This window comes from Cyprinus carpio, unplaced genomic scaffold (genome assembly GCF_018340385.1).
Source record: "Cyprinus carpio isolate SPL01 unplaced genomic scaffold, ASM1834038v1 S000006065, whole genome shotgun sequence".
NCBI lineage: Eukaryota > Metazoa > Chordata > Actinopteri > Cypriniformes > Cyprinidae > Cyprinus > Cyprinus carpio.
In genome coordinates, this window is record NW_024878749.1 from 1 (window position 1) to 11,255 (window position 11,255).

The following is an 11,255-nucleotide window of genomic DNA, read 5'->3' on the forward strand; positions in this document are numbered from 1 at the left end:
TGGTCAAACAATGACTGCTCTTTCATTTCTGCATCAACTACAGCTTTAGTGACTGTATCCATGCCTCGTGGCCGCAAAGTCTTGGTAGCGTTGAGTTCCTCCTCGACAGAAAGCCAATTGTACAATTGTGAAAAAGAGAACCACTGTTCCCGCCCAGTTTCGAACTGGGGACCTTTCGCGTGAGGCTGAACGTGATAACCACTACACTACGGAAACCTGTCTGCTGAAAACAGTCCGAAACCTTTAAGTGCAGGCTCGGTGAAAAGCGCATAAAGGTAACACTTTCTAAAGCCCACTGTTTCCTAAAAGGGGTTCATACTTTTCTTCAAAAGGGATCAGCTGTTTCTGCTCGGTTTTGAACCGAGGACCTTTCGCGTGTTAGGTGAACGTGATGACCACTACACTACAGAAACTCCTCAACTCCTCTGTAGTGCTCTTTTGGGAAATATTTATACCGTGATGTGCCCAAACAAATAGACAATCTGCGTAAATCCCACACACAACAGGACAGAGTTAATTCGGCATGGCAGTCTGCGCAGAATTTCCTGAAAAATCTACCTTAACTTACCTCGGAATCAAGGCCTTTGCAGCGTGGACCACCTGCTTACCAGACAGCCAATTCAGCACAGAAAGAACAAAAGCCTTCCTCTGTCTCCGCCCAGTTTCGAACTGGGGACCTTTCGCGTGTAAGGCAAACGTGATAACCTCTACACTACGGAAACCGGCAACCCAGGTTGTGTCTGACCTTTTCAACGCACGCTTCTTGGAACACGAATCAAATTACAGATTGCGTTGTGCTGCTCAGTCTGCAAATACCTTCTATTTTTAGCGGCAAACCAAGCATTTTTCCAGTTGTCTGAGGGAATCCTCTGTGGCCGTTTCCTTTGTGCTGTTTTTCCGTCTCATTTAATTTTTTCTTTTAAAAAGCGTTATACGAAATATTGATTCTTTGAGTGCACCAGCCATCTGTTCATCGAAACTACCTGGTTAAAAGTATAGAGACTGTCGGCGTGGAAGTTACTGCTGCCTAGTGTGGCTTAATAATTGCCTTCACACATGTGTAAAGAAAGGCCATCGTGGACGTAGAGCTGCTGCTCAACAGAAGGCCACTCAGACAAATATCTTTCGTGTTCCTCAGACGAAAGCCAGGCAGGCTTGAAATGGCACGAGTGTGATTTAGGTTTAGATCATGGTCAAACAATGACTGCTCTTTCATTTCTGCATCAACTACAGCTTTAGTGACTGTATCCATGCCTCGTGGCCGCAAAGTCTTGGTAGCGTTGAGTTCCTCCTCGACAGAAAGCCAATTGTACAATTGTGAAAAAGAGAACCACTGTTCCCGCCCAGTTTGAACTGGGGACCTTTCGCGTGTGAGGCTGAACGTGATAACCACTACACTACGGAAACCTGTCTGCTGAAAACAGTCCGAAACCTTTAAGTGCAGGCTCGGTGAAAAGCGCATAAAGGTAACTTTCTAAAGCCCACTGTTTCCTAAAAGGGGTTCATACTTTTCTTCAAAAGGGATCAGCTGTTTCTGCTCGGTTTGAACCGAGGACCTTTCGCGTGTTAGGCGAACGTGATGACCACTACACTACAGAAACTCCTCAACTCCTCTGTAGTGCTCTTTTGGGAAATATTTATACCGTGATGTGCCCAAAAGCAAATAGACAATCTGCGTAAATCCCACACACAACAGGACAGAGTTAATTCGGCATGGCAGTCTGCGCAGAATTTCCTGAAAAATCTACCTTAACTTACCTCGGAATCAAGGCCTTTGCAGCGTGGACCACCTGCTTACCAGACAGCCAATTCAGCACAGAAAGAACAAAAGCCTTCCTCTGTCTCCGCCCAGTTTTGAACTGGGGACCTTTCGCGATGTAAGGCAAACGTGATAACCTCTACACTACGGAAACCGGCAACCCAGGTTGTGTCTGACCTTTTCAACGACGCTTCTTGGAACACGAACAAATTACAGATTGCGTTGTGCTGCTCAGTCTGCAAATACCTTCTATTTTTAGCGGCAAACCAAGCATTTTTCCAGTTGTCTGAGGGAATCCTCTGTGGCCGTTTCCTTTGTGCTGTTTTTCCGTCTCATTTAATTTTTTCTTTTAAAAAGCGTTATACGAAATATTGATTCTTTGAGTGCACCAGCCATCTGTTCATCGAAACTACCTGGTTAAAAGTATAGAGACTGTCGGCGTGGAAGTTACTGCTGCCTAGTGTGGCTTAATAATTGCCTTCACACATGTGTAAAGAAAGGCCATCGTGACGTAGAGCTGCTGCTCAACAGAAGGCCACTCAGACAAATATCTTTCGTGTTCCTCAGACGAAAGCCAGGCAGGCTTGAAATGGCACGAGTGTGGATTTAGGTTTAGATCATGGTCAAACAATGACTGCTCTTTCATTTCTGCATCAACTACAGCTTTAGTGACTGTATCCATGCCTCGTGGCCGCAAAGTCTTGGTAGCGTTGAGTTCCTCCTCGACAGAAAGCCAATTGTACAATTGTGAAAAAGAGAACCACTGTTCCGCCCAGTTTCGAACTGGGGACCTTTCGCGTGTGAGGCTGAACGTGATAACCACTACACTACGGAAACCTGTCTGCTGAAAACAGTCCGAAACCTTTAAGTGCAGGCTCGGTGAAAAGCGCATAAAGGTAACACTTTCTAAAGCCCACTGTTTCCTAAAAGGGGTTCATACTTTTCTTCAAAAGGGATCAGCTGTTTCTGCTCGGTTTGAACCGAGGACCTTTTCGCGTGTGTTAGGCGAACGTGATGACCACTACACTACAGAAACTCCTCAACTCCTCTGTAGTGCTCTTTTTGGGAAATATTTATACCGTGATGTGCCCAAAAGCAAATAGACAATCTGCGTAAATCCCACACACAACAGGACAGAGTTAATTCGGCATGGCAGTCTGCGCAGAATTTCCTGAAAAATCTACCTTAACTTACCTCGGAATCAAGCCTTTGCAGCGTGGACCACCTGCTTACCAGACAGCCAATTCAGCACGGAAAGAACAAAAGCCTTCCTCTGTCTCCGCCCAGTTTCGAACTGGGGACCTTTCGCGATGTAAGGCAAACGTGATAACCTCTACACTACGGAAACCGGCAACCCAGGTTGTGTCTGACCTTTTCAACGACGCTTCTTGGAACACGAATCAAATTACAGATTGCGTTGTGCTGCTCAGTCTGCAAATACCTTCTATTTTTAGCGGCAAACCAAGCATTTTTCCAGTTGTCTGAGGGAATCCTCTGTGGCCGTTTCCTTTGTGCTGTTTTTCCGTCTCATTTAATTTTTTCTTTTAAAAACGCGTTATACGAAATATTGATTCTTTGAGTGCACCAGCCATCTGTTCATCGAAACTACCTGGTTAAAAGTATAGAGACTGTCGGCGTGGAAGTTACTGCTGCCTAGTGTGGCTTAATAATTGCCTTCACACATGTGTAAAGAAAGGCCATCGTGACGTAGAGAGCTGCTGCTCAACAGAAGGCCACTCAGACAAATATCTTTCGTGTTCCTCAGACGAAAGCCAGGCAGGCTTGAAATGGCACGAGTGTGATTTAGGTTTAGATCATGGTCAAACAATGACTGCTCTTTCATTTCTGCATCAACTACAGCTTTAGTGACTGTATCCATGCCTCGTGGCCGCAAAGTCTTGGTAGCGTTGAGTTCCTCCTCGACAGAAAGCCAATTGTACAATTGTGAAAAAGAGAACCACTGTTCCCGCCCAGTTTGAACTGGGGACCTTTGCGCGTGTGAGTGAACGTGATAACCACTACACTACGGAAACCTGTCTGCTGAAAACAGTCCGAAACCTTTAAGTGCAGGCTCGGTGAAAAGCGCATAAAGGTAACACTTTCTAAAGCCCACTGTTTCCTAAAAGGGGTTCATACTTTTCTTCAAAAGGGATCAGCTGTTTCTGCTCGGTTTTGAACCGAGGACCTTTCGCGTGTTAGGCGAGCGTGATGACCACTACACTACAGAAACTCCTCAACTCCTCTGTAGTGCTCTTTTTGGGAAATATTTATACCGTGATGTGCCCAAAAGCAAATAGACAATCTGCGTAAATCCCACACACAACAGGACAGAGTTAATTCGGCATGGCAGTCTGCGCAGAATTTCCTGAAAAATCTACCTTAACTTACCTCGGAATCAAGGCCTTTGCAGCGTGGACCACCTGCTTACCAGACAGCCAATTCAGCACGGAAAGAACAAAAGCCTTCCTCTGTCTCCGCCCAGTTTCGAACTGGGGACCTTTCGCGATGTAAGGCAAACGTGATAACCTCTACACTACGGAAACCGGCAACCCAGGTTGTGTCTGACTTTTTTTCAACGACGCTTCTTGGAACACGAATCAAATTACAGATTGCGTTGTGCTGCTCAGTCTGCAAATACCTTCTATTTTTAGCGGCAAACCAAGCATTTTTCCAGTTGTCTGAGGGAATCCTCTGTGGCCGTTTCCTTTGTGCTGTTTTTCCGTCTCATTTAATTTTTTCTTTTAAAAACGTTATACGAAATATTGATTCTTTGAGTGCACCAGCCATCTGTTCATCGAAACTACCTGGTTAAAAGTATAGAGACTGTCGGCGTGGAAGTTACTGCTGCCTAGTGTGGCTTAATAATTGCCTTCACACATGTGTAAAGAAAGGCCATCGTGGCGTAGAGCTGCTGCTCAACAGAAGGCCACTCAGACAAATATCTTCGTGTTCCTCAGGCGAAAGCCAGGCAGGCTTGAAATGGCACGAGTGTGATTTAGGTTTAGATCATGGTCAAACAATGACTGCTCTTTCATTTCTGCATCAACTACAGCTTTAGTGACTGTATCCATGCCTCGTGGCCGCAAAGTCTTGGTAGCGTTGAGTTCCTCCTCGACAGAAAGCCAATTGTACAATTGTGAAAAAGAGAACCACTGTTCCCGCCCAGTTTGAACTGGGGGACCTTTCGCGTGTGAGGTGAACGTGATAACCACTACACTCACGGAAACCTGTCTGCTGAAAACAGTCCGAAACCTTTAAGTGCAGGCTCGGTGAAAAGCGCATAAAGGTAACACTTTCTAAAGCCCACTGTTTCCTAAAAGGGGTTCATACTTTTCTTCAAAAGGGATCAGCTGTTTCTGCTCGGTTTTGAACCGAGGACCTTTCGCGTGTTAGGCTTAACGTGATGACCACTACACTACAGAAACTCCTCAACTCCTCTGTAGTGCTCTTTTTGGGAAATATTTATACCGTGATGTGCCCAAAAGCAAATAGACAATCTGCGTAAATCCCACACACAACAGGACAGAGTTAATTCGGCATGGCAGTCTGCGCAGAATTTCCTGAAAAATCTACCTTAACTTACCTCGGAATCAAGGCCTTTGCAGCGTGGACCACCTGCTTACCAGACAGCCAATTCAGCACAGAAAGAACAAAAGCCTTCCTCTGTCTCCGCCCAGTTTCGAACTGGGGACCTTTCGCGATGTAAGGCGCAAACGTGATAACCTCTACACTACGGAAACCGGCAACCCAGGTTGTGTCTGACCTTTTCAACGCGACGCTTCTTGGAACACGAATCAAATTACAGATTGCGTTGTGCTGCTCAGTCTGCAAATACCTTCTATTTTTAGCGGCAAACCAAGCATTTTTCCAGTTGTCTGAGGGAATCCTCTGTGGCCGTTTCCTTTGTGCTGTTTTTCCGTCTCATTTAATTTTTTCTTTTAAAAACGTTATACGAAATATTGATTCTTTGAGTGCACCAGCCATCTGTTCATCGAAACTACCTGGTTAAAAGTATAGAGACTGTCGGCGTGGAAGTTACTGCTGCCTAGTGTGGCTTAATAATTGCCTTCACACATGTGTAAAGAAAGGCCATCGTGGACGTAGAGCTGCTGCTCAACAGAAGGCCACTCAGACAAATATCTTTCGTGTTCCTCAGACGAAAGCCAGGCAGGCTTGAAATGGCACGAGTGTGATTTAGGTTTAGATCATGGTCAAACAATGACTGCTCTTTCATTTCTGCATCAACTACAGCTTTAGTGACTGTATCCATGCCTCGTGGCGCAAAGTCTTGGTAGCGTTGAGTTCCTCCTCGACAGAAAGCCAATTGTACAATTGTGAAAAAAGAGAACCACTGTTCCGCCCAGTTTGAACTGGGGACCTTTCGCGTGTGAGGTGAACGTGATAACCACTACACTACGGAAACCTGTCTGCTGAAAACAGTCCGAAACCTTTAAGTGCAGGCTCGGTGAAAAGCGCATAAAGGTAACACTTTCTAAAGCCCACTGTTTCCTAAAAGGGGTTCATACTTTTCTTCAAAAGGGATCAGCTGTTTCTGCTCGGTTTGAACCGAGGACCTTTCGCGTGTTAGGCGAACGTGATGACCACTACACTACAGAAACTCCTCAACTCCTCTGTAGTGCTCTTTTTGGGAAATATTTATACCGTGATGTGCCCAAAAGCAAATAGACAATCTGCGTAAATCCCACACACAACAGGACAGAGTTAATTCGGCATGGCAGTCTGCGCGCAGAATTTCCTGAAAAATCTACCTTAACTTACCTCGGAATCAAGGCCTTTGCAGCGTGGACCACCTGCTTACCAGACAGCCAATTCAGCACGGAAAGAACAAAAGCCTTCCTCTGTCTCCGCCCAGTTTCGAACTGGGGACCTTTCGCGATGTAAGGCAAACGTGATAACCTCTACACTACGGAAACCGGCAACCCAGGTTGTGTCTGACCTTTTCAACGACGCTTCTTGGAACACGAATCAAATTACAGATTGCGTTGTGCTGCTCAGTCTGCAAATACCTTCTATTTTTAGCGGCAAACCAAGCATTTTTCCAGTTGTCTGAGGGAATCCTCTGTGGCCGTTTCCTTTGTGCTGTTTTTCCGTCTCATTTAATTTTTTCTTTTAAAAACGTTATACGAAATATTGATTCTTTGAGTGCACCAGCCATCTGTTCATCGAAACTACCTGGTTAAAAGTATAGAGACTGTCGGCGTGGAAGTTACTGCTGCCTAGTGTGGCTTAATAATTGCCTTCACACATGTGTAAAGAAAGGCCATCGTGGCGTAGAGCTGCTGCTCAACAGAAGGCCACTCAGACAAATATCTTTCGTGTTCCTCAGACGAAAGCCAGGCAGGCTTGAAATGGCACGAGTGTGATTTAGGTTTAGATCATGGTCAAACAATGACTGCTCTTTCATTTCTGCATCAACTACAGCTTTAGTGACTGTATCCATGCCTCGTGGCCGCAAAGTCTTGGTAGCGTTGAGTTCCTCCTCGACAGAAAGCCAATTGTACAATTGTGAAAAAGAGAACCACTGTTCCCGCCCAGTTTGAACTGGGGACCTTTCGCGATGTGAGGCTGAACGTGATAACCACTACACTACGGAAACCTGTCTGCTGAAAACAGTCCGAAACCTTTAAGTGCAGGCTCGGTGAAAAGCGCATAAAGGTAACACTTTCTAAAGCCCACTGTTTCCTAAAAGGGTTCATACTTTTCTTCAAAAGGGATCAGCTGTTTCTGCTCGGTTTGAACCGAGGACCTTTCGCGTGTTAGGTGAACGTGATGACCACTACACTACAGAAACTCCTCAACTCCTCTGTAGTGCTCTTTTGGGAAATATTTATACCGTGATGTGCCCAAAAGCAAATAGACAATCTGCGTAAATCCCACACACAACAGGACAGAGTTAATTCGGCATGGCAGTCTGCGCAGAATTTCCTGAAAAATCTACCTTAACTTACCTCGGAATCAAGGCCTTTGCAGCGTGGACCACCTGCTTACCAGACAGCCAATTCAGCACAGAAAGAACAAAAGCCTTCCTCTGTCTCCGCCCAGTTTCGAACTGGGGACCTTTCGCGATGTAAGGCGAACGTGATAACCTCTACACTACGGAAACCGGCAACCCAGGTTGTGTCTGACCTTTTCAGCGACGCTTCTTGGAACACGAATCAAATTACAGATTGCGTTGTGCTGCTCAGTCTGCAAATACCTTCTATTTTTAGCGGCAAACCAAGCATTTTTCCAGTTGTCTGAGGGAATCCTCTGTGGCCGTTTCCTTTGTGCTGTTTTTCCGTCTCATTTAATTTTTTCTTTTAAAAACGTTATACGAAATATTGATTCTTTGAGTGCACCAGCCATCTGTTCATCGAAACTACCTGGTTAAAAGTATAGAGACTGTCGGCGTGGAAGTTACTGCTGCCTAGTGTGGCTTAATAATTGCCTTCACACATGTGTAAAGAAAGGCCATCGTGACGTAGAGCTGCTGCTCAACAGAAGGCCACTCAGACAAATATCTTTCGTGTTCCTCAGACGAAAGCCAGGCAGGCTTGAAATGGCACGAGTGTGATTTAGGTTTAGATCATGGTCAAACAATGACTGCTCTTTCATTTCTGCATCAACTACAGCTTTAGTGACTGTATCCATGCCTCGTGGCCGCAAAGTCTTGGTAGCGTTGAGTTCCTCCTCGACAGAAAGCCAATTGTACAATTGTGAAAAAGAGAACCACTGTTCCCGCCCAGTTTGAACTGGGGACCTTTGGCGTGTGAGGCGAACGTGATAACCACTACACTACGGAAACCTGTCTCCTGAAAACAGTCCGAAACCTTTAAGTGCAGGCTCGGTGAAAAGCGCATAAAGGTAACACTTTCTAAAGCCCACTGTTTCCTAAAAGGGGTTCATACTTTTCTTCAAAAGGGATCAGCTGTTTCTGCTCGGTTTCGAACCGAGGACCTTTCGCGTGTTAGGCGAACGTGATGACCACTACACTACAGAAACTCCTCAACTCCTCTGTAGTGCTCTTTTGGGAAATATTTATACCGTGATGTGCCCAAAAGCAAATAGACAATCTGCGTAAATCCCACACACAACAGGACAGAGTTAATTCGGCATGGCAGTCTGCGCAGAATTTCCTGAAAAATCTACCTTAACTTACCTCGGAATCAAGGCCTTTGCAGCGTGGACCACCTGCTTACCAGACAGCCAATTCAGCACGGAAAGAACAAAAGCCTTCCTCTGTCTCCGCCCAGTTTCGAACTGGGGACCTTTCGCGATGTAAGGCAAACGTGATAACCTCTACACTACGGAAACCGGCAACCCAGGTTGTGTCTGACCTTTTCAAGCGCGACGCTTCTTGGAACACGAATCAAATTACAGATTGCGTTGTGCTGCTCAGTCTGCAAATACCTTCTATTTTTAGCGGCAAACCAAGCATTTTTCCAGTTGTCTGAGGGAATCCTCTGTGGCCGTTTTTCCTTTGTGCTGTTTTTCCGTCTCATTTAATTTTTTTTCTTTTAAAAGCGTTATACGAAATATTGATTCTTTGAGTGCACCAGCCATCTGTTCATCGAAACTACCTGGTTAAAAGTATAGAGACTGTCGGCGTGGAAGTTACTGCTGCCTAGTGTGGCTTAATAATTGCCTTCACACATGTGTAAAGAAAGGCCATCGTGGCGTAGAGCTGCTGCTCAACAGAAGGCCACTCAGACAAATATCTTTCGTGTTCCTCAGACGAAAGCCAGGCAGGCTTGAAATGGCACGAGTGTGGTTTAGGTTTAGATCATGGTCAAACAATGACTGCTCTTTCATTTCTGCATCAACTACAGCTTTAGTGACTGTATCCATGCCTCGTGGCGCGCAAAGTCTTGGTAGCGTTGAGTTCCTCCTCGACAGAAAGCCAATTGTACAATTGTGAAAAAGAGAACCACTGTTCCCGCCCAGTTTGAACTGGGGACCTTTCGCGTGTGAGGTGACGTGATAACCACTACACTACGGAAACCTGTCTGCTGAAAACAGTCCGAAACCTTTAAGTGCAGGCTCGGTGAAAAGCGCATAAAGGTAACACTTTCTAAAGCCCACTGTTTCCTAAAAGGGGTTCATACTTTTCTTCAAAAGGGATCAGCTGTTTCTGCTCGGTTTGAACCGAGGACCTTTCGCGTGTTAGGCTGAACGTGATGACCACTACACTACAGAAACTCCTCAACTCCTCTGTAGTGCTCTTTTGGGAAATATTTATACCGTGATGTGCCCAAAAGCAAATAGACAATCTGCGTAAATCCCACACACAACAGGACAGAGTTAATTCGGCATGGCAGTCTGCGCAGAATTTCCTGAAAAATCTACCTTAACTTACCTCGGAATCAAGGCCTTTGCAGCGTGGACCACCTGCTTACCAGACAGCCAATTCAGCACAGAAAGAACAAAAGCCTTCCTCTGTCTCCGCCCAGTTTCGAACTGGGGACCTTTCGCGATGTAAGGCGAACGTGATAACCTCTACACTACGGAGCCGGCAACCCAGGTTGTGTCTGACCTTTTCAACGACGCTTCTTGGAACACGAATCAAATTACAGATTGCGTTGTGCTGCTCAGTCTGCAAATACCTTCTATTTTTAGCGGCAAACCAAGCATTTTTCCAGTTGTCTGAGGGAATCCTCTGTGGCCGTTTCCTTTGTGCTGTTTTTCCGTCTCATTTAATTTTTTCTTTTAAAACGCGTTATACGAAATATTGATTCTTTGAGTGCACCAGCCATCTGTTCATCGAAACTACCTGGTTAAAAGTATAGAGACTGTCGGCGTGGAAGTTACTGCTGCCTAGTGTGGCTTAATAATTGCCTTCACACATGTGTAAAGAAAGGCCATCGTGGACGTAGAGCTGCTGCTCAACAGAAGGCCACTCAGACAAATATCTTTCGTGTTCCTCAGGCGAAAGCCAGGCAGGCTTGAAATGGCACGAGTGTGGATTTAGGTTTAGATCATGGTCAAACAATGACTGCTCTTTCATTTCTGCATCAACTACAGCTTTAGTGACTGTATCCATGCCTCGTGGCCGCAAAGTCTTGGTAGCGTTGAGTTCCTCCTCGACAGAAAGCCAATTGTACAATTGTGAAAAAGAGAGAATCACTGTTCCCGCCCAGTTTCGAACTGGGGACCTTTCGCGTGTGAGGCTGAACGTGATAACCACTACACTACACTACGGAAACCTGTCTGCTGAAAACAGTCCGAAACCTTTAAGTGCAGGCTCGGTGAAAAGCGCATAAAGGTAACACTTTCTAAAGCCCACTGTTTCCTAAAAGGGGTTCATACTTTTCTTCAAAAGGGATCAGCTGTTTCTGCTCGGTTTGAACCGAGGACCTTTCGCGTGTTAGGCGAACGTGATGACCACTACACTACAGAAACTCCTCAACTCCTCTGTAGTGCTCTTTTGGGAAATATTTATACCGTGATGTGCCCAAAAGCAAATAGACAATCTGCGTAAATCCCACACACAACAGGA

The 11,255-nt window shown here is 45.6% G+C and overlaps 21 non-coding genes across 21 annotated transcripts; all 21 read right to left on the minus strand.

The window, feature by feature from the left end:
- Positions 1–340: 340 nt before the first annotated feature.
- trnav-aac lies at positions 341–413 on the minus strand. The gene has a single exon. It is a non-coding gene; the product is annotated as a tRNA-Val (tRNA).
- Positions 414–649: 236 nt separating this feature from the next.
- Positions 650–722, minus strand: trnav-uac. The gene has a single exon. It is a non-coding gene; the product is annotated as a tRNA-Val (tRNA).
- A 612-nt stretch (positions 723–1,334) lies between these two features.
- trnav-cac lies at positions 1,335–1,407 on the minus strand. Its single transcript has one exon. It is a non-coding gene; the product is annotated as a tRNA-Val (tRNA).
- A 122-nt stretch (positions 1,408–1,529) lies between these two features.
- On the minus strand, positions 1,530–1,601 carry trnav-aac. Its single transcript has one exon. It is a non-coding gene; the product is annotated as a tRNA-Val (tRNA).
- Positions 1,602–1,839: 238 nt separating this feature from the next.
- trnav-uac lies at positions 1,840–1,913 on the minus strand. The gene has a single exon. It is a non-coding gene; the product is annotated as a tRNA-Val (tRNA).
- Positions 1,914–2,720: 807 nt separating this feature from the next.
- Positions 2,721–2,795, minus strand: trnav-aac. The gene has a single exon. It is a non-coding gene; the product is annotated as a tRNA-Val (tRNA).
- Positions 2,796–3,033: 238 nt separating this feature from the next.
- On the minus strand, positions 3,034–3,107 carry trnav-uac. The gene has a single exon. It is a non-coding gene; the product is annotated as a tRNA-Val (tRNA).
- Positions 3,108–3,916: 809 nt separating this feature from the next.
- Positions 3,917–3,989, minus strand: trnav-aac. The gene has a single exon. It is a non-coding gene; the product is annotated as a tRNA-Val (tRNA).
- A 239-nt stretch (positions 3,990–4,228) lies between these two features.
- trnav-cac lies at positions 4,229–4,302 on the minus strand. Its single transcript has one exon. It is a non-coding gene; the product is annotated as a tRNA-Val (tRNA).
- Positions 4,303–5,110: 808 nt separating this feature from the next.
- On the minus strand, positions 5,111–5,184 carry trnav-aac. The gene has a single exon. It is a non-coding gene; the product is annotated as a tRNA-Val (tRNA).
- Positions 5,185–6,306: 1,122 nt separating this feature from the next.
- On the minus strand, positions 6,307–6,378 carry trnav-aac. The gene has a single exon. It is a non-coding gene; the product is annotated as a tRNA-Val (tRNA).
- A 241-nt stretch (positions 6,379–6,619) lies between these two features.
- Positions 6,620–6,693, minus strand: trnav-uac. Its single transcript has one exon. It is a non-coding gene; the product is annotated as a tRNA-Val (tRNA).
- An 806-nt stretch (positions 6,694–7,499) lies between these two features.
- On the minus strand, positions 7,500–7,571 carry trnav-aac. The gene has a single exon. It is a non-coding gene; the product is annotated as a tRNA-Val (tRNA).
- Positions 7,572–7,809: 238 nt separating this feature from the next.
- Positions 7,810–7,883, minus strand: trnav-uac. Its single transcript has one exon. It is a non-coding gene; the product is annotated as a tRNA-Val (tRNA).
- Positions 7,884–8,492: 609 nt separating this feature from the next.
- trnav-cac lies at positions 8,493–8,564 on the minus strand. Its single transcript has one exon. It is a non-coding gene; the product is annotated as a tRNA-Val (tRNA).
- A 124-nt stretch (positions 8,565–8,688) lies between these two features.
- trnav-aac lies at positions 8,689–8,761 on the minus strand. The gene has a single exon. It is a non-coding gene; the product is annotated as a tRNA-Val (tRNA).
- Positions 8,762–8,999: 238 nt separating this feature from the next.
- Positions 9,000–9,073, minus strand: trnav-uac. The gene has a single exon. It is a non-coding gene; the product is annotated as a tRNA-Val (tRNA).
- An 812-nt stretch (positions 9,074–9,885) lies between these two features.
- trnav-aac lies at positions 9,886–9,958 on the minus strand. The gene has a single exon. It is a non-coding gene; the product is annotated as a tRNA-Val (tRNA).
- A 238-nt stretch (positions 9,959–10,196) lies between these two features.
- Positions 10,197–10,270, minus strand: trnav-uac. Its single transcript has one exon. It is a non-coding gene; the product is annotated as a tRNA-Val (tRNA).
- Positions 10,271–10,883: 613 nt separating this feature from the next.
- On the minus strand, positions 10,884–10,962 carry trnav-cac. The gene has a single exon. It is a non-coding gene; the product is annotated as a tRNA-Val (tRNA).
- A 124-nt stretch (positions 10,963–11,086) lies between these two features.
- trnav-aac lies at positions 11,087–11,158 on the minus strand. Its single transcript has one exon. It is a non-coding gene; the product is annotated as a tRNA-Val (tRNA).
- Positions 11,159–11,255: the final 97 nt, after the last annotated feature.